This window comes from Ascaphus truei, chromosome 10 (genome assembly GCF_040206685.1).
Source record: "Ascaphus truei isolate aAscTru1 chromosome 10, aAscTru1.hap1, whole genome shotgun sequence".
In the NCBI taxonomy this organism is placed as follows: Eukaryota; Metazoa; Chordata; class Amphibia; order Anura; family Ascaphidae; genus Ascaphus; species Ascaphus truei.
In genome coordinates this window covers 53,152,003-53,179,491 of record NC_134492.1, presented here as the reverse complement: position 1 = coordinate 53,179,491, position 27,489 = coordinate 53,152,003, and the positions used below count along the sequence as shown (strand labels likewise).

The following is a 27,489-nucleotide window of genomic DNA, read 5'->3' as shown; positions in this document are numbered from 1 at the left end:
AAAAACGGGAACACATTGAGGAAAAACCGGGACATTTCCGGGACACACAGGAAACCGGGACAGCTCTCAAAAAACCGGGACAGTCCCGGCAAAAGGGGGACGGGTGGTCACCCTACATATTGCACCATATGGTGAAGCAATGTCAATGACTGAGCTACTGATTGCGCCACCTGCACTGAAGCAGGGATATCCTGAAAACTTGACCTGTTGGGGGGTCTTTAGGACTGGAGTTGGCTATCCCTGGTGTAGAGAAAGGGTACTTAGAGGAATAATCTCTGAAGAGGCTTCACAAATACCTTCACAAAGTCCCTTCCATCCTATTTACCAGAGACCTAATGTAATGTGTTACCATTTTCCAACATTAACATTGTTTTTTTACTTTTAGTTTTCCAATGAGATGATGGACTCTCCTGATGACGAGGGTTGGTTTGAGACAGGGTGACTTTGATGCAAGTGGAATTACAGGTGGTTTGTTTTTCTAACTTGGCTTTCTTTTTTTCCAACGACAAAGGCAGCAGATTACCTGGTATTTGTTCTCTGGTTTAGAGTGCAACACTTTCCAAACGGGGAAGGCGGGGCGGGGGGGTGTGATTTTGTTACGAAGTTTGATTCCTAGTTCTTCCATAAAAGCACAAGTATAAGCGCAACTTATTCCTCTGATTGAGTGTGATCGTTCTTTGTTCTCTATGGGGAAGATTCAATAAGGTGCATTGTGAGGTAAGACAGACAATCCTGTCTACCAACTGGTGTTTAATGCCATTAACTTTAATGGCCTTTAATGCCAGATCTAGTCCTTCTGAATCTCCCTCTTAGGCCAGGTCCCAGTGGTCACTGTGGTGTATGCACAGCACAGCCCTCTATGGGGCAGGCCCCAGTGATTGTGTGTGTGGATGCGCAAAGTGCTGTGACACGTACACTGGCAGGGAAGACAATAATTTTGTCTTCCCGTACCGCGATGCAGTCATGTGCTCGGCAGGCAGCCAATTGAAGGGCAGATATGCCCTGCCATGGCCTTGACCCCCGTCATGGCTCCAACCCCCTGTACATTCCATAGCTCATCTACAAACCGCAGATCACGGCTGTAATGTGTGAACGCGCCGCCAGTCGAGAGCGCAGCAGAGAGCACTGAGGCTGTAGCCTTAGACTCAGACTGGGTCTACAGATAAAATGGACCAGAGAACGACCCGCACATAGTATCACCAGAAAAAGATGGCAGGTGACCTTGGGCAACCTTGGGAAATTGACACTTTAGTAATCCTAAGAGTGGGCCCATTCACTGGTGTTGCAGTTTTGATTCTAAAAAGAAAATTTTGTCATGAATTTGTCTTTTTTAGTTGACTTTTGTTTTGCCAAAACTTGATCCATTTTGGTTTTGGATATTAAAAAAAAATCAAAAGGTGGTTGAACTTTTTTGAACTTTCCACAATAGTTTGTTTCCGAAAAGTTTGATCAATTTATTTAAAGAAAAAAAACAAAAACATTTAAAAAACAAAAACAAGGATAAGCCTTTCTTTTGGTTCTTATTTCGTTTGAATTTTAAAATTGTTACAGCTTGTTGTGGTTTTCGAATCGAACTTTGAATTTTTGCACTGTTAGAATTGAACATCCAAATCTTCGAAGTTCAGTTTCCTCTATTGCTGCGGATGGTGCATTTTATAGTGCATAGTTGCACAACCACTGTTTTTTTTCCTCCAAGCTTGAAAGACATTGCTACGCGTGCTGATTACCTGTAAGGCGTACAGGAGGCCTGATCCTCCACCACTGGGAGCCTGGGGTGATCACATCCGTTGGTATGCAGTGCCTCTACCTGCGAGAGATCCTAACACAGTAGGATAACCTTTCACCGGATACCACCAGTAACAGATAATAACACTCACGCACAGTATGGCTAACTTATTTTTACTGCCGGATAACTAATAATGTTGGTAATAACAAGGCCATACAAGGCCAAACTGACACAATACCCCCACAGTGTGAGCCCACCACCAGGGAAATACCCCCTCCAAAGTAATGAGTGTCTTGGGCACCGAACCACCCAATGTCCACAAAAACAAACCCACCCCAAGTGTGCGACAGCGCTGCCCACAGTATGTACGTTGTAGTGGTGCACGTTGAAAAGATACCTTCCTGGTCTTTTTTCCAGACCAGGCCGTCTTTGATGAAGATCTGCCGGGTTGCACTGTGTCCATTGCTGCGCGTGGATCCTCAGACTCATCCTGCGACGTGACGCGTGACGGACGCAACTTGCGCACATTCGCTACGCTCTTAGGACCAGAGATACTGCAGGGGCCGTCTCAATGGCCCCACCCCCATGGCAACATGCGCAGCGCACAGCGCGCACCCTCTACGCGCAGACGTTGCGTAGACACAGGAAAACAAGGGGTTAACTGCATCCATTATACCACAGCTGTTACTGACTCCACCCCTGCCTATCAGTACACATCATACCTGTGATTGTATTACCCTGTAGCTGTGCCCTATCCTGCTATCAGTTACCTTGCACCTGTGTGCTGCCTCACCATTGGCTAAACATCCTTTAAATACTCAACCAGCCCTCCTGCAAACCTGTGCTTACCTCAAGCTTCCTGCTGCCCTGCCTTGTCTAGTTTGATGTCAGCTTGCACCCTGACTCCTGACTTCTCTGACCACTGGACCACAGCTACGGGCTCAACTATTCTACTCTCTATTCCCCTGACCCCGGCACCGCACCAACGACTATCCGATATCTCCACTCCTTGACCACGGCAAGTACAACAACCAACCTGACCTCTCCTACCCTGACACGGCCACACGACTACCACTCTGCACTCCGGACGTGGCTGCTCGGTTGTTGGTCGGTGGCTGCTAACATCCCCACCTCAGCCTCGCGGTTCTGCCTTGTTTGTGGTGAGCACTCGTTACACACATATATGTATATGTGTATATGTATATGTAAATATAAATATATATATATGTGTGTGTGTGTGTGTGTGTGTGTGTGTATATATATATATATATATATATATATATATATATATATATATATATATGTGTGTGTGTGTGTGTATTTCAGCGTAATCCCTTAATTTGCTGTTTATAGTGTTGTTTGTGTATATAGTTATGTATGTGTAACGGTATTTCTGGCCCGGCCTGACCCACCCAATCTCACATTGGCCCCTGTGGTCTAACCGGTCCCCATTACAGTGTGATAGTGTCTGGTGGTGCACCTGTTGGCTACAGGACTCCTGAGTCTCCCGCATGATGGTGTGTGGGGAGAACCCGTCCAGACAGGCAGCTGAGGTAGTGGCTTGAGTCCTACCTAGTTCCAGTGCAGCGCCTCCACCACATCAGGGTCCCTGCGTCCGCATGGGGATGGTCCTGTTGAGGAACTCCTCCGTGGTGCTCCTCTCTGTACATTCACTCCACACATGTACACGAGAGGTTGTTCGAATAAGAGCATCTTTATTGATTGAGTGGGCTAGCTGCCCCACGCAGTAGAATATCTAGCCACTCATCTTGAGTCAGTGCATCCCTTTGAAAGGTGAGCTCTCCTTTAATAGGGATTCCCTATCCCAGCCGGGATATCTTTACCCTGTGCCAGGTCCCTGGACACAGTCTCTTACAGTTACTAAAACATAACCAGTAACTCAGACTCGGGTTGAAACTTGAACTCCTCCTCCTCTTAACTGAACTGGTACTAGAACTACTTTTTGACACAGTGCTGTGCCTTATGTACACCCTGGAAGCTGACACACCTCTGACATCACTAACCATGGAGTCAGAGCATGTGACCACTCCCATCCATACACAGGGCACCCCACCAGGGTGTGAGGGCAAACCTCCATAATTACTGCTGGCATGCCCACAACTTACCAGGCCTTACTGTCAGCAGGAGAGATGACTGTAGCCATTTTACATGACCGCTACATATGTATATTATATAGAAAACATTAATGGGATTTTAACAGTATGTTTGGCAAAGTACATGATTCATTATATAATTCAATATATTATTGGCTATTTTTCATTTTTAAATAGTTCTTCCAATGATATGTCCATTACATTGATATTTACTGACAATTATAGGAGAAATAGATGGGATTAGGGCCAGAGCGACACTAGTTCAGGGAAAGATGCTCACATCTTCTCACTGTGTACTGTATACTAGAATTATTAATCCTTCATTCCTTATTGAATTTACATATTCTCTCTTTGTAATTAAAAACAAAATATTGGACCATTCATTTCATTTCACTAATCATTATTTATTTATAAAAATGTGTTACCAGGAAGTACTGTAATACAGTACATTGTTACCTCTCGTTTTCAAGTATGTCCTGGGCAAGCTATAAGAATAACTTCTATTAACCCCTTGAGTTCCCGAGTGGCCGCGGGAACCGTAGTGTCATGGCACTGGCGATCATGTGACTACTTGTCCGCAGCAGTCACAGGATCTCATTGTCCCTTATGATGATGCAGAAGTGGAGGAGCCTTCCTCCTGTTCCACTTTCACGTAGATCGGAACCGGAACGCGACCTCCCCTGCCCAGTGTCAGATTTCCCATTAGGTCCGGGCCTAAGGCTATCGGACCTAATGGGAAGGCACTTGACTGTGTCGGCCGCCTCCTTTCTGCCACCCCCTTTCTCCTTTGGATCCCGAACGTGACATCCCACAGTGTCTCGTTGCCATGGCAAATTGACTTCAAATGACGTCAAAACGTCACGTTTCGATAGCAATGTGCTGCCGTGCGACGTCCGTGGCGTCATTTGACGCTGGGATTCCAAAGGAGTAGGACTAGGGCGGCAGCAAGGAGGCGGCCGACACAGGAAAGTGCTTAATGGCGGCACATTTTTAAAATCCTCCACTGCCCCTATCGAAACGAGCAGAAACATTATGATATAGCTACAAATGTAACAAAACTAACTGCCAAGTGGCATTATCTCCCTCCAGACCCCGAAATACGGGTTTTCCAGGCGATTGGTGTAAAGAGGAGCCTGAGTTATAGGCTAATTGAAGGCATGTCAATGCTCTTTGCATATATAAATTAGCATATAACCCAGATAGCCCAAGTGTGCATCTTTTTGTGCACGGATGTCTCTCCGCATGTTGTATAAACGTGTATTAGGTGAGATATATGAGCATCTTGGGACTTTTGTATTGAAGAGAGTCTCTCTCCCTCCTGGTGGGGTCCGTGGGCGGCATTGGAAATAATCAGGTTAGTTATATCTGTACTTGCCATAATCTTAGTAAAAGGATGTAGAGACACGCTGCCTATCTCTGCGTGCCACAGTATACTAATAAAAAGGCTTTCATTCTCTCGTGCTATATACCGATTAAGAAAATGTATATATAGAATTAGTCTGACATAAGCAGCAAACAAAAAATGATCTTATGAGAGGGTGTGAAAATAACGGTGTCAACACAATCAGGTGAATAAAGGATGATGCCCGTTCAATGAAATCAGACAGACTGCCACAGTTTGTCACTGTTTAAGCAGCAAAGTGACAGTCCTCACATTCAGACCGCCTCGAGGCTTACAATGAAGAATCTTCACAGGCGACGTGACATTTTTTTAGTATAATGACCTTAACAATATCCAACATCTTTTTGCAGTCGCTGCTATTTAAGTGGCAGCTGGAGGAAAGCGGAAGATGAATACCTGGATAGCGCCAGTGAAAAATAACTCCACGCTTCAGATTGAAGAAGCCACTTGGGGGGAAATGACATGTCACTGTGACCCAGAGGAATAAGAAGTGTCTGAGCTAAGTGGAGAAGATTGGATGGAGAGGATAATGTGCACCACTTGGAACATATGAGTGGATTATGTCAAATGAACATGCGTGTACAGTACGGTATGGGAGTAGGAGGGATTCTGTACATGAGAGCTGGGCAGGTGGATTTATATAACTGTTCATGCTGCCCAAGGGGTGGGATTGATCATTTCCTTTTTCAGGGAATAGAGCAGGTTCGGATACTTCCTAGGGGGGGGGGGGGGGGGGTGATAGGCTTAAGATGCTGGACAGACACAAAGCGTTTTGGATATTTTCCCTAAGAACCAGGACACCATTAGGGATTAATATCGATTGGAACATAAGCCATTTTTTAATGAAATATGAGTCGTAAGTGTCATTAATGCTGTTAAGAATTAACTAACTAAATCATGCATCTAGCATTAATACTTGAGTTTATGTGCTTATTAATATGCTTATCCACTTGTTCTCTTGACCAAATAGTTCTCTTTTAAGCAGAGGTCATCAGTAATATTGTAATATTTTACTGTTAGTTGTTGTGTGACTGGTGTAGCATTGTTTTCTTTTGATAATGGTAAAACATACATTGGTTTATGTTTTTTTTCTACATAGATGGTTGTAGAGGAAATGTACATGTATTCTTTTGATGCCTGTTTATCACCTGTCTGCTTTATTCTGCTACACCATCTGAGTGTCAATTGAGGTTCTGTCTTCTTAAACATCGCTAGGATTATACGTCTGTATAATTGATGCTAAGTTCACACTTAGCATGATATGTATCTTATAGTTGGTATCAATATGTCAAACCGTTTTGATGATATCTTTATGTTTAACTACTACTGTAGCAGTATGAGAAGGGTTAGGCTGCGTCCATAGATGGACAAGCAGCGCTGAGGCGTGCGGACGCTCAGCGCTGAGCCCCTGCATCCTCAATGAGGATGCCTTGAGAGGGGGCTCACGCGAGCGTCCGCAGGCGTGCTCAGGCTTTGGAGTTTTCAGCCGAGCGCCAAGCTGTTTTTCAGCGCGCTGTCGGCTGAAAACATCCAATCAGCCTTCAGCAGCGTCAACGTCACGGCGCCGTGATGTCGGCGCCGTGACATTGACGTCAGTGCGTCGCGGGCGATTGGCCCAGCGACGTCACTGCCCCGCCTCCAACCACCTCCCCCCTGGCTCCCTTCGCGCACGCTGGCTCGCCTGCAAGTCCATGCAATCGCGCTGACTGAAGCAGGCGAGCCTCAGCGTTAGCGCACCTCCGCTCTCCCCACACCTCTATGGCCCGGGCCGAGTGATTTTGTTTTTAATTTTGTAATTTTATTTAATTAATTTAATTCATTCATTTTGGTCTATGTTGTTATTATTTTGTTTCTTAGCGAATCTGATCTTTAACATTGGATTTTTTACTAGGTTTGTTCATTGTGTACATGTATTGTGTTAATAAAGTTTTTGTTTTAGAAAAAAGCTATCCCTCTGGATCTGCTGGGCCAATGGGGGTAGACGTCACGTCATTGCGACTTGTTTTTTGGCGCGGTGGACCCAGCAGGTATGTATAAAACACTTGTAAATCAGTTACCTTATCACCTTGACAAAGTGCTTCAGCATGAAACGCGTAGGTGGTGCGTTCATGTGGCTCCTGCTTTTGTTGGAAGTCTGCAATAAATAGCTGATTAACGTATTTTGGAGTTTGCCTGGGGTTATTTTTGGATGTCACTGGCTGTGCTCTGACTGCTGCTACACCATTCTGGATTTATATAACAAATATAATAATAGAGTGAAGCTATGGACTACTTAGCCTATTCTGTTTTGAGAAAACAAAGTGAAATACACGTACACAACTCCAGTCCTCAAGGGCCAACCAACAGGTCAGGTTTTCAGGATATCCCTGCTTCAACACAGGTGGCTCAATCAGTGTCTTAAACCCTCTGAGCGCCCTATGATGTACTCTGCACAGACTAATAAGAGCCGGCAGCTTTGGGGTCATAAAATGTACTGATTATATCATGCATTAAATGCTCAGTTTCTAGGGGGAAATCGCGTTCACCGCTATCGGAATGTGAGTACCCTCCACTTCAATTTACGTCCTGGGGGGCCTACCCATGGTTGAGTAACCAAAAGACTGGCGGCACTCGTACGTTTGGCAATCAAATGGTTAAAGCAGCAATCCCCACCTCCAGAAGCCTATGTGAGTTTAACTCCCTCAGCATGTCCTGTTAAAAATCCTTATTGTCTTTATCTCTAGTGTCTGAGGATACCATGGCTGCCCCGGGCTCTGGAGAGAGCTCCATTTTAACCTCCCTGGCACATAATATTTAAAATGCTTCTGTCTCCTGAACTGATCATCAGATTATAGTGTAGAAATAAAATCAGTATTGGAAAGGACAAGACGAAGTCTCCTACAGTAAGTAAAAAAGGTTTTAAAAAAAAATCTAAAATGCAAATAAAATAATGACAATCAGTGTGGATTGCTGCCTGTATTCCATATCAACATGGTACATAGTAGTTACATAGTACAGTAGTTACATAGTAATTGAGGTTGAAAAAATACATACTGTATGTCCATCAAGTTCACGCTATGCTAAATTTAGACAACAGATACTTTATCCTATATTTGTACTTACAGTATATTGATCCAGAGGAAAGCAAACACAAAACCCCAGTGACACATCATCCATTGATATCTCATAAGGGGAAAAATATTTTTTTTCCTGACTCCAAGAATTGGCAATCAGATTATTCCTTGGATCAGCATCCTTCCATGTATACTTATTTGCTATATACAGTACATGGTTACCTTTCCTATCTAAAAAGGTGTTAAATTGAAGCAATAAAATAAATGGTCTACCAATTATGTTAAAAATTGCAGTCCCTCCTAGGATGTTAGTGAACTAATGGCATAGCTCAGGGGACTCAACTCCAGTCCTTAAGCGCCCTAGACTGTCCAGGTTTTCAGGATATCCCAGCTTCAGCTCAGGTGACTCATTCACTGGTTCAGTCAAGGACTGAGTCTTTGTTTGAGCCACCTGTGCTGAAACGGACTGATTGAGCCACCTCTGCTGAAGCAGGGATATCCTGAAAATCTGACCTGGTGGGAGGTGATGGATGGGGAGGTGTGAGGGATGGGGAGGGGGGAGGGTTCAGGATTGGAGTTGAGCTCCCCTGGCATAGGTTAAGGAGGTCATTCAAAATGCTCAAAAACATTGACATGAATGGACGTTTTCAGCTGATCGCAATGCGGTCCTCCACTTTGGAGTGTGTTTTATTACCCCCTAAATGTAAAACAATTCGCACTATAAAAAAATAAACTTCTAACATCTTTATAGTAATCAAACGCTTTGGGTAAAGATTGTAATAAAAAAAACACCCCAATCTCGTTGTTTTTGCTGACCTCCTTTTCTCCTGGTAATATATTTGATAAATCATTATTAACAGAGGTATAGTGACCCCACTCCCCCCAATAAATAGCAAATGCGATTAGAATTAAATAGGCCCCGAAGAAAATAGAAACTTGTTCAATGTTTACACCAGAAGGGAAAATGTAACTTTAAGGAACTCAAATCTTTCCAGGACCCCAATTATACTGAGAACCTGTACAAAAAAATATGTCGTTTTATTCTGTCTGGATATGAACTGCCTCCAATTTCCTGTTTCCAAATATTAAATAGATACTGCAGAACAAACTGTTTGCTTTAGCCATGAATGTGCCAGCAAAGGTTTCCTTAATAAGTGTTTGGAAGCTTCATTTAATCAACACGTGTTCATTAAATCACATTGAGGTAACACAGTTGTTGACAATCATTTGAGAGAGACGCCACATTCCTTAATGGGCTTTCGATGCGGCAACTGGATTTTTTTCCATAGTGGCAAATGTTGGATATTCCGAAGGTTTTCACCTACACCTTTGTTAAAGTGGACAGTGTCACAGGAGACCAATGGTTTTAACTTTGGGCAAAGCAAGAGATAAAATAAATTGTAATTTATTTACATAATGAACATACACACGCTTATTTGCAACAAAAAAAAAAACAATTGAAATACACTTACTGGGACAGGGCACAACGAAATCTTCTATTTCCAAAATGAAATCTTTAGAAATAGAGTCTTTAGGCACAATTTCCCAGGAGCGGGAGTTGTGCGCGAATAAAGCCGAAAACAGTCTTTGGATAGGGGCGCCTCTCGCAACCCCTGTTTCTCCTCCCCATTTGCTTACTTCATTATACCACCGTAGAATTGGTTCTAGATTCCTTAGTGTGACAGGGAGGAAAGGGTTAATACCTGATTTGCCATGCATTACTGTTGTTATCCTGTCACCGCCATTTTTATTCCCCATGTGCAGGCCCTTCCCTGTCTGCGAGGGTAAAAGACAAGATGTATTGATTTGCATACCCTCTAACCAACACATGATAGAAGATCTTAAATGTAAGGCAGGAGGTATTTTTTTTGTATGTCTAAGCAGGAATTACTTGGACATCCAGCTGTGATATGGGTGAATGAGCTTGGGTATTTTTATGACCAAGCCTGAAAGGGTTGTAATTATTTTTATGATGGAGCCTCAAAAGGCTCCCACAGATTTAGAGTCCCCCTGTCTAAAAGAGTGTAAATTATGACAATACCCAGAGGCCCATAACGTATACAATACTGGCATACTGATGCACAGCAGATGTCAGGCTAGTGACACCTCTAAGTCAGAGACCAGACACAGTGGCCTCAAGAAATGGGTGTAGCCCAGGTATGCTAAGTGGCATGGGCGTCAACCTGACCCATGTGCCCTGCCCACCGGACAGCCCTTTTGACCGGTCTTATGAACTGTAGGTCACTTGGCTATTCGTGGCTTTTTTTATTCCCACGAGGGGATTGGATCCACATGTTAAAGATAGCTTTGGCCAGTCTATAACTGTGGCCTCCCAGGTATTTCCCAGTGTGATTCTTGAATTTTAATCCATGATGTAAAGATGCAAGACTTTGTTCCAGTACAGCAGCAACCAGTCCAGGAGTGAAGGGGTTAACAACCACATAACCACAGGAATTTTAAAACCAAGGCTGCATTTCTTGCACATTCCAAGGACAATTTATTTCGTTTCCTCATCCCAGTGAGTGTGGTTTTAAGTGTATTCTGCAGATGTCGTGTGTTTGTCTATTAAGGAAATAAATCACAATTTATTTTGCAACTCGTTCTGTTCAATCAAAAACCCAGAAATATAAATGTGTTGATAAAAGTTGATGTCATCGTGACAAGCTTTTAAAAAACTGGTGGCAGCTGGTGGTATACTGATTGAACCTATATTGCAGTTTCCTGCGGGCTCTGTAATATAGTGAGGACCTTGTAGCTTGCAAGCTCCTCAGACAAGTAGCAACTGACACACACTTCAAAAGAGCACGAGAGACTTCACTATTCCCTTCACCCATACTCCGAAGGCACCATGAGCAATCGCTCAGGAAGGTTCAGGTCATGGACCAGAGAGAAAGTCGTGGAGAGATGTGCGGGGTATGGCTTACCAACAGATGGGCGGTCGAAAGCACAACTGGAGGAGGATTTGGAGCATCATGAGGACCGCAGGGTCCTACCAGAGGGGCAAGTCCCCGTAGCTGCTGTGTTGGCTGACGCTATTCAGCCCGGAGTGCAGGAGGTCCCTCCAACTCCGGGGCTGCAAGGACATGAGGAGAGTGCTAGTGACCCCCCCGGTCGTGGGTGGCTTAGCGCCAGGGGTTGCGGACGAGGTTGCAGCTGCGGCTGCCGAGCGTGCCGTCCCTGGGCTCACTGCACTTCTGGCTACCTGGGGAACGGGTGTTAGCACTGCGGAGCGGGTACAGCTCCTGACAGCAATGCTCGGAAGAACCCACAACTCCTACCTTGAAAACGGGGAACAAGGTCTTTCCCGGGCGGATCATCACAGCTTCAGCAAGTTCGTGGATGGTACAGATGACCTCGATGCGTTCCTGAATGACTTCGAGACGCAGTGTTCTCGGTTCCGAATTCCAAGAAGGGACTGGGTGGTCAGACTGTGACCACTGTTATCTAGCAAAGCCAAATGGACTGTGATGGGTATTCCACGCGTGGATGCAGATGACTACGGTCATGTGAAAAGCAAGCTGCTAACCCAGTATGCCCTGACCCCAGAATCTTACAGGGGCAAGTTCCGGATGGGGGTAGTACTCCCCGGAGAGTCATACAGCACCTAAGCCAGTAGGATGGCTTTGCACGGGACTCATTGGATGGAGGGGGATGGGGTTACAACATTCCATACCCTGCTGGACTTATTCTTTCAAGAGCAGCTGCTGCAGCAGCTTCCCACAGATGTGAGGGGATGGGTCTAGGACCATAAACCTCAGACCTATGAGGATGCAACGAGAATGGCAGATGAGTATGTGGCCAGCCGAGTTGCAATGAAGGACCCTGTAGCACCCAAAGGAGCGGGCCGTGCGGCCCAGGGCGCTAAGACTACCCCTCCGTGGACACACCAGCCTGCGGCAGCAAACAGCACACCCAAGGCTGCAAAGTTTAAGCATGAGAGGCGGTGTTACACTTGCAACAAGGTCAGGCATCTCAGGCAAGACTGTCCAGACTGGGACCGGTTCAAGGGACCTCATCAGGGGCAACACTCACCAGCTGCGAGGCCGGTCGCCCGTGTGCGACTGGCAAACACAGAGGAGCCAAGTACAGCCGTGGAACCAGCCCATAGAGGGATGCCCAGCAGAGAGACTGCACTTGCCACCTCAGGACCAGCAGCTGAGAGTGGGGGACATCAGCTTGCTCCAGTCGGGATGCAGCCCAACGATGTCTGGCAGAAGCATCTGCGGAAGGTGACCATCGGAGACCGGCAGGCGGACGGCTTGCTAGACTCCGGTGCCACCGTGACTCTGGTTCGCCCTGATATGGTGCGGCCAGAGGATGTGCTACCGGGCACCGGGATGCAAGTGACCATGCCAGACGGATGACCGCGGTCACTCCAGGTTGCCCGGGTCTTTTTGGACTGGGGTTGCCGGACGTGGCATGAGAGAGGTGGGGGTTTTGCCTGGGTTAGATGCTGAGGTCTTGCTTGGTAACAACCTAGGACACGTTACCTGTGTTTTTACCACTGAGCTGGCACCTGTTGCAGCGATCACCAGGAGCCAGTCAGCAAGGATCACAGCAGAACCAGCCCCTGTCCCCCTGCATTTGGGACCTACCGTTCCAGTAGTCTCTGCAGAGACCAGGCAGGTAAGCCAGACTCAGTTGCTTTCTGACACTGACTTACTGTTCCCTGTACCTGTTCCCTGTCCCCCTGACTCAGATGTGACCGGAGGGTGGCCAGAGTTAGGTGCCCAGTTTAGGGATGCGGTGCGATCTGATCCCAGCTTGGAGGGCATGAGACTGCGGGCGTCCGAGTCTAAGCCAAGCAAGGGGGCTGATTACTTCTTGTGGCACCGCGGGCTCCTATACAGAGAGCAAGTGACCACCGGGTTAGATGAGGTATGGACGGGGAAGAGACAGCTAGTGGTACCCCTGGAATATAGGCAGCAGTTGTTGCGGGTAGCCCACTCAATTCCACTAGTGGGGCATCAGGGGGTTGCTAGGACGCGAGCCTGGCTGTTGCAGCGTTACTACTGGCCGGGGGCATCCAGTGAGGTGGCAGAGTTCTGCCGATCCTGTGATGCCTGCCAGCGAGTAGGTAAGGCGGGTGACCGTGTGAAGGCACCCCTGAACCCGTTACCGGTAATAGGGGAACCCTTTCAGCGGGTAGCTATGGACCTCGTGGGACCTCTCATGGTTCCCAGTTGGTCAGGAAAGCGCTACATTCTCACGTGGTGGATTTTGCCACCCGGTACCCTGAGGCGGTAGCGCTTGCCAGTATTAATGCTAGGGCAGTAGCTAAAGCTCTGTTAGCTATTTTTTCTAGGGTAGGTTTCCCTAGTGAGATCCTAACCGATCAGGGGTCGCAGTTCATGAGTGAATTGCTCCAGTGTCTCTGGGAGGCGTGCGGGGTGAAGCAAAGCGCACAACCCTTTACCACCCCCAAACCAACGGACTATGTGAGAGGTTCAATGGTACCCTGAACGCGATGCTGCGAACATTTATAGAGGCAGAGGGAAAAGACTGGGAGATTCACCTGCAGCATTTGCTGTTTGCGTACCGAGAGGCTTCTCCCCCTTTGAGCTGCTATATGGTCGCAAGGTACGTGGACCTCTGGACCTATTCCATGAGGGATGGGAAGGGGAGACTACCACTACTAATGCTTCTGTGCTTCAGTATGTGATAGATCTCAGAGACCGGTTAGAGATGCTCATGGTGTTGGCACAGGACAACCTTAGGGCTGCTCAGACCAAGCAGAAGACTTGGTATGATCAGAATGCCCGTAGCAGAGAGTTCATCCCAGGACAGCAGGTACTTGTTCTCAAGCCCATTCGGGAGAACAAATGAATGGCTGCCTGGTCGGGACTGTATCCGGTACTGCGAAAGATGAACAACTGCAACTATGTTGTACAGGTAGATGCTGAGACAGGGATAAATAAGACTTAGCACATCAACATGCTGAAGGAGTACATAGCACCGAGTGTGGCATCGGTGCTGGCCATTTGCAGCCCATCGATGGGGGATATGGTGAGCAATGCTCTGCCTGATCTCCTGGGGGAGGCTAGGCATGGAGGTACCATAGAGCAGGTGGAGATAGGGGCTCTGCTGAGTGTCAGGCAGAGAGCAGATGCAAGGGCTGTGCTAGAGAAGTATAGAGCTCTGTTTTCAGACAAGCCAGGGAAGACACACATTGCAGATCACCCAGTGCTGACAGGGGATCTGAGACCTCTGCATAAGCACGCTTATAGAGTGTCAGCAGAGGTGAAGGGAAGTATAGAGAGGGAGGTAGAAGAGATGCTGGCCCTAAGGGTAATTGTTCCGTCCCAGAGCCCTTGGGCTTGTCCGGTAGTCCTGGTGCCTAAGAAGGACGGAACCACCCAGTTCTGTGTGGACCACCGGCAGCTCAATGCGGGCACGGTGTCAGATGCCTACCCCATGCCCTGCATGGATGAGTTGTTAGATTAACTCGCGGGGGCAAGGTATCTGACGACTATGGATCTCAGTATAGGGTACTGGCAGATCCCTTTGACCCAGAAGGCTAGAGAGAAGTCTGCATTTATTACCCCAAGTGGCCTCTATGAATTTCTAGTGATGCCATTCGGGATGAAAAATGCACCGGCTACCTTTCAATGCCTGGTCAATCGCTTGCTGGAGGGTATGCAAAGGTTTGCAAGGGCATACCTGGTCGACATTGCTGTCTTTAGTAATTCGTGGGACTCACACTTAGTGCATGTGCTGCGGTGCTAGCCAGGATTAAGAAGTGGGACTCACGTTGAAACCCACCAAGTGCTTAGTAGGGATGGCAGAGGTATTATACCTAAGGCACAGAGTGGGTGGCGGGCATCTTAAGCCAGAACCAGCTAAGGTGGAAGCTATAGTGCAGTGGCCCATTCTCAAAACCAAGAAGCAAATCATGCCTTTCCTAGGCACCGCAGGCAACTACAGAAAGTTTGTCCCTCAGTATAGCGCCATTGCCAAACCCCTGACTGACTTGACCCAGAAGCGACAGTCTGTGCTGGTAGTCTGGTCTCCTGCCTGTGAGGTCTCGTTTCAGGCATTAAAGACTGCACTAGCCAGCGGTCCTATACTTGCTTCTCCATACTATGCAAAAAAGTTCCTGATGCAGACTGATGCCTCAGACTTTGGCATTGGTGCTCTAGTCCAGGGGAGCGCAAACTTTTTGTGCTGCGCCCCCCTGTCACTCTGCCCCCGGCTCTCGCGCCCCCCTGCCTACCTTCATTCGCGTCAGATGACGTCACACGCCCACGCAGCGTCAAGTCACATGGTGCCGCGGCGTCTATTGACGCCGCGTTGCCATGGCGACGCAACACAGACGGCTGAATCCCGGTAAGTAAACAGTTGCAGGGGCCTCACGCGATCCCCCGGCATTTAATTTAAATGCCTGGGGGAAGAGCGCGGGGCCTCTGCAACTGCCCGCGCCCCCCCAGCACAATCTCCCGCCCCCCCTGGGGGTCGCGCCCCCCACTTTGCGCACCGCTGCTCTAGTCAGCCAAGTGGGGGAGGAGGGAGATGAGCACCCGGTAGTATATCTAAGCCGCAAACTGCTGCCCAGAGAGGTGGCATATGCCACCATTGAGAAGGAGTGTCTGCCCATAGTGTGGGCTCTAAAGAAGTTACAGCCTTATTTGTATTGCAGACATTTCACAGTAATAACTGACCACAATCCTTTGAGTTGGTTACAGAGGGTTTCGGGGAAAATGCTAAACTTTTGCGCTGGAGTCTTGCCTTACAGGAGTGGAACTTCACCATCCAGCACAAGAAGGGAAGTGAGCATGGTAATGCTGATGGCCTTTCCCGCCAGGACAGCCCTCAGGACTTACTAACTTCAAGAGCTGGCAGGTCAGCCCAGCCACCGGATGGGGTGGTCAGGGCAGTCCCTTCGTCTTGAGTGGGGGAGGTGTGACGGGGAGGAAAGGGTTAATACCTGATTTGCCATGCATTACTGTTGTTTCCCTGTCCCCGCCATTTTTATTCCCCATGTGCAGGCCATTCCCTGTCTGCAAGGGTAAAAGACAAGATGCATTGCTTGCCATACCCTCTAACAAACACATGATAGAAGATCTTAAATGTAAGGCAGGAGGTATTTTTTTTGTAAGTCTAAGCAGGAATTACTTGGACATCCAGCTGTGATATGGGTGAATGAGCTTGGGTATTTTTATGACCAAGCCTGAAAGGGTTGTAATTATTTTTATGATGGAGCCTCAAAAGGCTCCCACAGATTTAGAGTACCCCTGTCTAAAAGAGTGTCAATTATGACAATACCAAGAGGCCCATAATGTATACAATACTGGCATACTGATGCACAGCAGATGTCAGGCTAGTGACACCTCTAAGTCAGAGACCAGACACAGTGGCCTCAAGAAATGGGTGTAGCCCAGGTATGCTAAGTGGCATGGGCGTCAACCTGACCAATGCGCCCTGCCCACCGGACAGCCCTTTGACCGGTCTTATGAACTGTGGGTCACTTGGCTATTCGTGGGTTTTTTTGTTCCCACGAGGGGATTGGATCCACATGTTAAAGATAGCTTTGGCCAGTCTATAACTGTGGCCTCCCAGGTATTTCCCAGTGTGATTCTTGAATTTTAATCCATGATGTAAAGATGCAAGACTTTGTTCCAGTACAGCAGCAACCAGTCCAGGAGTGAAGGGGTTAACAACCACATAACCATAGGACTTTTAAAACCAAGGCTGCATTTCTTGCACTGGCAAGCAAAGGACCATTTCTTTCGTTCCAAGGACAATTTATTTCGTTTCCTGATCCCAGTGAGTGTGGTTTTAAGTGTATTCTGCAGATGTCGTGTGTTTGTCTATTAAGGAAATAAATCACAATTTATTTTGCAACTTGTTCTGTTCAATCAAGTACCCAGAAATATAAATGTGTTGATAAAAGTTGATGTCATCGTGACACTTAGTTCTTACGAACTCTTGACTTGGGTTACAATGTTGCAAAGTTTAAAAATCCATCTTAGATTAATCTGACGCCCGATCGGTTGAAGGGAGTTTATGCAGTAAAAATCCCTATCTGTACCCTATGCAGCAAATCTCGTTCGTGGGAATAATATTCCTACTTATCCCAGGGTTGCCCTTACTTGGCAAAACCTGGCAGAGGTCTTCATAGTTTGCTACTGGCATGTGCGACCCTCGCACCTTTGCTGCTTAGCATACCAGACCAAGCCCCTTTTCTGGTAACATTTTGTCTGGGCTGGCTAGACATCTGGGCCATTTTTACCCCTCCACACTTCACACTTTTAGTCGGCTAATACTTTCAACTACGGACTTTTCCAGACATTGGGGAACCAACCCAGCGGGGTGGCAAAGAAGTCCTAGTTACATATTCAATGCTCACCTCTCAGGAATTTCCTGCCAAACATTTCTAAAGTACCGCAATTACAACTTGAGTGTTTCCCTCTGTTCCGGCCGTCTGAAATAAAATCCCCCCCATGCCTATAATGTTGGTACAATTAAAATAGGGGGACTTTAATTCATCAATTTTTATAAAACTTTATAAAAATTATTATAACCTTTTTCATGATTTTACTTCCCCAGCGCTCACAGCAAATCTCAGCGCTCTTGGACCTTCCTAGCAGGAGTTATCCAAACGCTATGCGTTGTGCTGCGTGCTGCTGGGTTTTAAAAACATTTTCCTTTGCGCGGTTACAGGAAAATACTGCTATTAAAATACCTTTCATAGTAGAAATAACATTATTGTCGCCACCTTATACCTGGTGGGAGACACACAGACATTTTTTATTAAAAGCACAATGTTACTGCCATTACTGGGTTGAAGAGCTGACAATCACAATTACCCAATATGGCTCAGTGGCACCCAGCCGTGCATAATACCTTTATTTACTGGCCTGGGTGCCCCTTCACCGTCACAGACAGCAAATAACAATCCCACATTGTGAGCACATTCACATGCCAAAGACAGGTCTGTCTACAACCCTGCCCTTCCCCATTATCTCTTAGCATTCTGGGTAATGACATGCAAATGAGCACTCGCAGTGAGTCACTCTTTTCTTCTTATCCACTTTAACAAGGACCCTTATAAGCATATACCGACCGTATTTTTCACATCTTTTTCAACACAGCCCGGGTTACAGAAGTTTCATACTATGGTAAAGAAGGGGGAGGGAAAAAAGAGGTACTCCCTCATCAGCCTAGTAAATATAATTGTAAACTGAGGTGCAATAGTGATAATTAACATATAGCATTTATAAGAAAGAATGAGTCCCTTTTCAATGCACTCACAGTATTGTATCATGAGCTAAGTGCAATAAAACCTTTTAATGGAAATTGTTAAAAATTGTGATAACAGGATTGGTGTTAATAGGTCCATGGCCAATCTCAATGAACAACACACTAATTATAGACATACTGTACACTTAAAATCATATGGGTGAAAGACAAACTCAGGCGCTAACTCACATTAGGTGCAAATATAGAAATACCACATAATACCATAGTAAGGAACTCCCAGGGGAACCCTGTTAAATCTGGGGTACTTAATGAGAATGTACTCCTGCAGCTCATCCCCACTTGGATCTATCCCGGATCCTCAGGTATATGTGAACAAAAAAACAAAACAAAGGGGAGCACAGGATAAATAAACAGGATCTTAAAATAGCACAACACATTATACAGATAATAAGCAGTGTTAAATGATGTTTGGAGGTTGATTGGCCAGAGCAGTAGTCAGACCACCATGTTTACACTCAGGGTAGTGCCCAAGGGTTAAATACTACAGTCAAAGCACTAGCCCTGGTGTTAGGGGATTGCAGGGATCTAACTTACTGTAGTCTTGTCACGGGAATATAGGAGTGCTCACCACAAACCGGACTGGACCGCGAGGCCGAGGTGGGGATACAGGAAAACCACCGCCCTACAGCCGCGTGAGCGGGTCCGGTAAGCAGAGTCGTGTAGATCGCCTTGTTCGGGAGAGGAGAGAGTAGAGTGGTAGAGGTACTTGCCAGATCCGGGGTAGGAGAGATCAGGAGTAGTCGGTGTCCAAAGCCAGGGTCGAGGAGAGGAGAAGGTAGAAGTCCGTTGAGCGAGCCGGGGTTCGAGGGTGCCAGAGATCGGGAGTCCAGGTTCAGGCTAGGGTCTGTGACGGAAGACAAAAGCAGACTGCGAAGTAGCTTGTAGCAAGCACAACTAGAGACTGACTATGCTCAGCAATCAGCTCAGGGCTGGAGGCACTAAATACTGACAGGAACCAATGAGAACCTCCAGCGGTGATGTCAGACGTAGGTAGAGCGCTGATAGGCTGAGGCAGGATGCAGAACAGGTGGGAACGGAACAATAACATTGGCGGCAGTAGAGATGGACATAGTAGCGCGCGCGCGCGACGCGCGCAACGGAAGGGGCGGGTTGAGTACGCCGGACTGAAAGGCAGGAGCCGTAGGCGCGCGCGCGGCCTTTCCACGGCGACGCGCATGGGCAGCAGGAGCTGCCGGGAGTTCAGGAAGAAGAGGAGGTCCACGTGACCGGGTGCCGCGCGCCCCGGCAGCCGAGGTAGGAACCGCAGCGGGCAGCGGCCTTACAGTACCCCCCCCTTCAGGGTCGGACTCCGGACGATCCTTACCAGGTTTAAGCGGAAACTTAGAATGAAATGCTCGTACCAGCCTGGGGGCGTGTACCTGGATTTGAGGAATCCATGCCCTTTCTTCGGGTCCAAAACCCCTCCAATGCACCAAATACTGGAGGCCTCCTCTAGAGATGCGAGAATCTAGAATGGATTGTACCTCAAACTCTTTTTGTCCATTGACCAGTCTGGGGGAAGGTTTGATGTGTTGGATCAGAGGACTGGGTACAAACGGTTTGAGTAGAGAACAATGAAAGGCGGAGGGAATCTTCATGGTAGCAGGTAGTTTGAGTCGGTAGGTAACCGGATTGATCCTCTTCAATATAGGGAATGGACCGATAAATCGGGGTGCCAGCTTTGGGGATGTGACCTTCAAGCGTATGTTCTTAGTAGATAGCCATACTTTCTGACCTGGAACGAAATCGGGTGGTCTCTGACGATGCCGATCCGCCTGCTTTTTCTGCATGGCTGTGGCCCGCTTGAGATTATCCCGAATCCTGGACCAGGAAGCTTGAAGATCCCGAATCCTCTCTTCTGCGGCTGGAACTCCTGTACTCGGCCCAGACTGAGGAAGGGTGGAGGGATGAAAGCCAAAATTAGAGAAGAATGGAGACTGTAATGTGGACTCATTCCTGAGATTATTGTGAGCGAATTCCGCCCAAGGAAGTAGGTCGAGCCAATTATCCAGAGAGTCCGATATGAAACAACGGAGGAACTGCTCCAGTGACTGATTGGTTCGTTCAGTTTGACCATTGGTCTGTGGGTGGTATCCCGAGGAGAAGTGAAGTGCCACATTAAGTTTTTTACAGAAGGCCCTCCAGAATTTTGAAACAAATTGCGACCCCCGATCAGAAACTATGGTCTGAGGTGACCCATGGAGCCTGAAGACCTCCTTGACAAATACTTCGGCAAGTTTAGGGGCACTGGGTAGACCTTTAAGTGGGACAAAGTGCGCCTGTTTAGAAAAGCGATCGACCACTACTAATATAGTGTCCATACCCTTGGATTTGGGTACTGCACCGACACACTTTATTCGAGCAAATACCCAGTATGTACCTGGCAGATACCTGGAATGCGCCGCTCCTCACCTCTGACAAGCCCCGTTGCATTTGCCTTCCCAGCCTGGGTTCATGCCTGGCTGACGGGCGGCTGATCTGTTAAATGATAATGATTAGGATTTAATAGGCTGCAATGCTTCGCGTGTCTACCAGATGGCATAAATTCATGAATTGTAATGCAGTATATATATATATACTGTGCAGTATTGCAGCCAGCGGGAATAAAATGCTTCAATCCCTGCCTGGAAAATAACCCAATGCACTCGGGCAGAAAACAGTCACAAACCTCAATACACCCGGGTATACCCGAATTCGTGGGACGAGCCGAGCTCGAATAAAGTGTGTCGCCAGTGTAGGTCGACAATAAAGTCCATCGAGAGATGTTCCCAAGGACGATCGGGAATAGGGAGGGTTTGCAGGAGTCCTGGAGGTTTATTCCGTGGAGTCTTGTTCTGTGCGCAGGTGGAACATGCTGAGACGAAATGTTGACTGTTCTTACGCATGCTAGGCCACCAAAACGTTCGTTGCAGGAGGTCAATAGTCCTTTTGATCCCTGGATGACCTGCCGTTTTAGCAGCGTGCCCCCATTGCATTACCTTCTGACGGAAGGTAGGGGGTGTGAAAAGTCGTCCAACTGGCACCCTGAGACCCTGCGGGATTTGATCTTGAACCTTGGTGATCTCTGATAGTGCGTCAAAGGTACTGGCAGACAGGACACATTTCGGAGGAAGGATAGTCTCTTGGGGGTCTTCGGTTTTGTCCTCTACAGAGAATTGACGAGACAGTGCATCGGCTTTAGTGTTTTTGGAACCCGGGAGATATGAAATCAGGAAGTTGAACCGGGTGAAGAAAAGGGACCAACGTGCCTGCCGAGCGCTCAGACGGCGGGCAGTCTCAATATATAAGAGGTTCTTATGGTCCGTAAGGATGGTGACGGGGTATTCAGTGCCTTCCAATAGATGTCGCCACTCTTCCAAAGCCATCTTGATCGCGAGGAGCTCACGGTTACCCACATCATAGTTCCGTTCGGCTGCAGAATTTTTTTTAGAAAAGAATGCGCAGGGATGCAGTCTGGCCTGTGGGTTCTTCCTTTGAGATATGATCGCCCCTGCCCCTATGTCCGACGCATCCACCTCGAGAGTGAAGGGCTGTGCTGGATCAGGATGCACCAAGATAGGTGCTGTGACAAAGGCTTCCTTGAGAACCTGAAAAGCCATGATGGCATCGGGGGACCATAGTGCGGGATTGGCGTTCTTCTGAGTGAGGGCCGTGATGGGTGCGACCAGCGAGGAAATTTTTTTTATGAACTTGCGGTAATAGTTGGCAAAACCTAAAAACCTCTGTACCGCTTTCAAAGAGAGGGGGCGAGGCCAGTTCAAGACGGCTTCCACCTTGGTAGGATCCATCGCGAGTCCTGTGTCGGAAATTATGTACCCCAAAAATGACGTCGATGACTGATGGAACTGGCATTTTTCAAGCTTTGCGAACAGTCGGTTCTCCCGTAACCTCTGAAGTACTTGTTTGACATGCCGAGTATGTTCCAGGGGATTCTGCGAGAATATCAGGATGTCATCTAGGTAGACCACCACGTGTTGATCCAGCAGATCTCTGAAGACGTCATTAACAAAATCCTGGAAGACAGCTGGCGCGTTACAGAGACCAAAGGGCATCACGAGGTACTCATAGTGCCCATCACGCGTGTTGAAGGCCGTCTTCCACTCATCTCCCTTACGAATCCGGACCAGATTGTAGGCTCCACGGAGATCTAGTTTGGAAAAGATAGTGGCGCCTTGTAACCTGTCGAAAAGTTCGGCAATCAAGGGAAGGGGATACCGATTCTTGACAGTCACCTTGTTGAGGCCACGGTAATCGATGCAAGGACGAAGTGTGCCGTCCTTTTTCTTTACAAAAAAGAAACCTGCTCCTGCTGGAGAAGAGGACTTACGTATGAAGCCTCTCTGGAGGTTCTCCTGTATATAAAGTTTCATCGCCTTGGTCTCGGGGGGGGAAAGTGGGTAGGTACAACCTCTGGGGGGAATCGTGCCAGGAAGAAGGTCGATCGGGCAATCGTAGGCGCGATGGGGTGGTAATTCCTCCGCCTGAATCTTGTCGAAGACATCTCTGAACTCCCAGTAGGCGTCCGGAAGAAGGGGATTCTTGGGTTCCGGATGTGTGGCAGCTACTAGGGCATTAGATGAAACCAGACAAGTGTCTTGACACCGATCTCTCCAGGTGAGGGGTTGTGACTGAAGCCAGTCGATCTGGGGATTATGGTGCTGGAGCCATGGAAGACCCAATATCACGTCTACTGCCGGCGTGTGGATGGCATCCAACTGAATTTGTTCGGAATGGTGTCCTGACATCTTAAGACGGAGGGGAATGGTCTGATGAGAGATAAATGCGGGTTGCAAAGGCCTACCGTCAATGGCTTCAAGGCCTACGGGCCAATCCTTGGCTACCAGAGAGATCTGGTGTCTCTCCGCAAATGATTGATCAATGAAATTCCCCCCAGAACCGGAGTCTAGAAAGGCCCTCATAGAGATGTCTCCAAAGTCCCCTGATAGAGTTATAGGAAGAAGTATCTTAGATGGTAGTTTGGGAGAGAAAGGAGAGGTTACCATGCCCAGTGTAGTTCTCACAGTACTCACTGGGGGCTGGCGTTTCCCGACTTGGAGGGACAGGTACTCACCAGGTGTCCACAATTACCGCAGTAGAGGCAGAGACCCGCCCGACGGCGACGTAGTCTTTTTGTTAACGAAAGGCGAGCTCCACCCAACTGCATGGGTTCTTCGGTGGATACGGCAACGGGCTCACCTGGAGCTGTATGTGAAGAGAAAGTGGATTGGGTACCTTTTAGACGCTTTCCTTTCTCTACTCTTCGCTCCTGAAGCCGCTGGTCCATACGGATACTGAGTGCGATGAGTGCATCCAATGATGTAGGGCGCTCCAGTGCGGCCAGCTCGTCTTTGAGGGTGTCATTCAAACCCTGCCAAAACACTGCGGCGAGTGCTTCATCATTCCACTTTGTTTCAGCGGAAATGGTGCGAAACTCCAGTGCGTAGCGTGCCACCGAGCGATTACCCTGTAAAACATTGAGGAGAGAAGAAGCGGCCGTTACCCTCCTTCCTGGTGTATCGAACACCTTCCGGAATTCAGTACAAAACCGGTCCAGGCTGGAGGTCAGCTCCGGGCGATGCTCCCATATGGGTGTAGCCCAGGCCAGAGCGTCATCGGTCAGCAGAGAGTAGATGTACGCAACCTTGGAACGAGGAGTCGGGAAGTGAGAGGGTAACAGTTCAAATTGGACGGAACACTGCGCCAGAAAGCCACGGCATGCTGAAGGCTCTCCCGAATAGCGATTGGGGGAAGGTAGACGAGGTTCCGGGGAATGAGTCAAAGGTACCGGTGGAGAGAAAATAGGAGCAGGAGGAGCGGCAGCAGCCTCGGGAGAGGACAGAAGGGATTTGAGTTGCTCCGAAATGGTACCCAGGGAATTTTGGAGCATTTCCATTCGCTGGTTATTTTGGGAGAGACAGTTCTCTACTTCCTTGAACAGGCCATCGTGTTCGCTTAGGCGTCGACCCACCTCGGCGGAGTCCAGGTCTGTTGGGCTGAGCATAATGTCACGGGAATATAGGAGTGCTCACCACAAACCGGACTGGACCGCGAGGCCGAGGTGGGGATACAGGAAAACCACCGCCCTACAGCCGCGTGAGCGGGTCCGGTAAGCAGAGTCGTGTAGATCGCCTTGTTCGGGAGAGGAGAGAGTAGAGTGGTAGAGGTACTTGCCAGATCCGGGGTAGGAGAGATCAGGAGTAGTCGGTGTCCAAAGCCAGGGTCGAGGAGAGGAGAAGGTAGAAGTCCGTTGAGCGAGCCGGGGTTCGAGGGTGCCAGAGATCGGGAGTCCAGGTTCAGGCTAGGGTCTGTGACGGAAGACAAAAGCAGACTGCGAAGTAGCTTGTAGCAAGCACAACTAGAGACTGACTATGCTCAGCAATCAGCTCAGGGCTGGAGGCACTAAATACTGACAGGAACCAATGAGAACCTCCAGTGGTGATGTCAGACGTAGGTAGAGCGCTGATAGGCTGAGGCAGGATGCAGAACAGGTGGGAACGGAACAATAACATTGGCGGCAGTAGAGATGGACATAGTAGCGCGCGCGCGCGACGCGCGCAACGGAAGGGGCGGATTGAGTTCGCCGGACTGAAAGGCAGGAGCCGTAGGCGCGCGCGCGGCCTTTCCACGGCGGCGCGCATGGGCAGCAGGGGCTGCCGGGAGTTCAGGAAGAAGAGGAGGTCCACGTGACCGGGTGCCGCGCGCCCCGGCAGCCGAGGTAGGAACCGCAGCGGGCAGCGGCCTTACAAGTCTATAGTTGCACTGTTCACACGGCCGTGTGGGAGTACCGGGTCGCTCAGATTTTTCTTTACACCAGCTCTCTGTCCATTCTATGAAGTGGTGCCAGGGATCTTTTGAAGGACCTCACACTGGGTATTGGTACTGGGGAGTGATATGAGCACCCCCTGTCTTGAAGTCCTCTCTCGCGAACAAAGTGAATGTATGGTGAATGTATTAGGTGAAATATAAAATATTTATTGACAAAACAAAGCTCCACACTCACATGTAAAAAAGTCAGAGTCAGCAGCAGAGTCCGTGCATCCTCCCGTGCCAGAGAGCCACTGCTCCCGCGTCCGGTTGCAGAGCTGGAAACACAAGCTGGATGGACAACTATGGATGCCTCCTCTGGACAAAAATAGAGCAACGCGTTTCGCCGTTAGTCCAGCTTCGTCAGGCTCAGAAATGCTTCAAAATTGTCTTTCCAAGGTTTAAATAGCCCAATCTTGATTAGCAATTATGTCCACATGGTTCACTTTTTCTAAATCAGAAATGTCCAAAGAATCTTAGTTTTAAACGCTGAGATAGACATCACCCCTTTTTTGAATTAAATATCAATATGTATACTAGGTTATGTAGGAGTTAAGTCTCGCCTCTGCTCTCCTGTTGCTCTCACCTGCTTTTCGTTTCAGATCTACCTCCAAGAATGGCTTTCTGTCTCGGACACCTTTATGTATAAATATGTCTTTATATATCAGCTATGTCCATTGTCATTCACTTTACATGCACCATTTATTGTAAATGATATGTCACTAGAGTCTTTTGCCTATTAGATCACCCTCACGCCATCTTCTTGATCACTGCAGCATAAATATATTATTTTTATAATTTTTTAATATTTTTTATTCATTTTTCTATGTGTGATTAGGAATTATAGTACCAGTATTCCCACCTTTAATATATGGGTCAAGTACCCTGGAATGTGTCATAGAGTGTCCATAGGATTGCTCTTTTTAATTTTTTGCCAATTTTTTGCCTGTTTGATGATCCATAACACCTTTTGAATCAGAGCCTCATTAGTCTCTTTTTGACCTGTGAATTTTTTTTTAACACAGACAAGAATTAATGCCACCATTATGGTTAAATCACACACAGCAATTTTGAATGTAGCAACTTGTCAACTATTCCCTTTAAATAATAGGGTCACTATTGGCATCTATTGTAATATATATCCCTATATTCTCCTCGATCTGTATTATGGCTACACCTAATGTGTATTTGCTATACACACTTTAATATCCACTGTCATATATTAGAATTATGAGCATTTGCCAGGTGACATATCATAAAACCCATTAAGGGCTGAATTGTGGTTGATATCCATCAGAATTTGTTAAATACTATACATGATATGAATAGAATATAATCCCCAAAGTCCTATTGCCACCTATGTACCCAGGTTCATTGGATTAACATTGATTCCAATACCTACTCCCTTGTGCAATCTAGATTAATTGATTGATTTTTTAATTGAATAACATGTATAAATAGCCACCATTAGAACACACAACATACTCCTGACGAAGCCGAGAAACAGTTTGGTAGCTAGGCGAAACGCGTAGAGTTTACCTGCGGACCAATTTTGGTCTTGGAGAGGATCCGTAGAAACCAGCTCTGAATGCAGTGACGTCACACCTTGCAGACGGGCGCGCAGAAGGAAGCTCCGGTCCAGGACACAGAGCCGCGGAAGCCAGCAGATTGACCAGAAGGAGGCGGTGAGCTGTTTCGGGACACCCTCCATTCACATTATGTGATACATGCTTTTTATCTTTGTGCAAATTGTAAGTGCGCATTTTTATTGTGTTTTCTATATATAAACTTTTTTCATACTGATCGCACTATGTAGTCTCTCCCTCTCTCTATACACATACCGCTGTCGGATTATCGCCTGGGGGGCACAGATCACAGACATCTTCAAGGGTGGCAACCCAATTTGCCAACTGCTTTGAATATACCTTGCTCCTGTGAGTAGAATAGCCATACGAGCCAAGACACTGCTGAAATACTCATCTAATCACATAACGCCTGCACTTATACTGTATATATATTTTGTTCTCTTATCTTCCCTTATGCTCCCCCTGGATGTTTTGAGCAATACTTAATCCTTGGAACCCGTGAAACAGGTCCCACCAGTGAGGTTTGAGCAAGGGGTTGGGTCAC

The 27,489-nt window shown here is 47.6% G+C and overlaps 1 long non-coding RNA gene across 2 annotated transcripts; it reads left to right on the top strand.

Annotated features, from left to right (window-relative positions):
- On the top strand, positions 1-27,160 carry LOC142503953 (uncharacterized). Of its 2 annotated transcripts, XR_012804147.1 has the most exons (6): positions 1-465; positions 5,593-5,831; positions 7,182-7,269; positions 7,966-8,124; positions 19,095-19,200; positions 25,962-27,160. It is a non-coding gene; the product is annotated as an uncharacterized LOC142503953 (long non-coding RNA). The 2 variants fall into 2 exon arrangements; XR_012804146.1 differs by lacking the exon at positions 25,962-27,160 and having other exon boundaries at positions 2-465; positions 19,095-20,551.
- Positions 27,161-27,489: the final 329 nt, after the last annotated feature.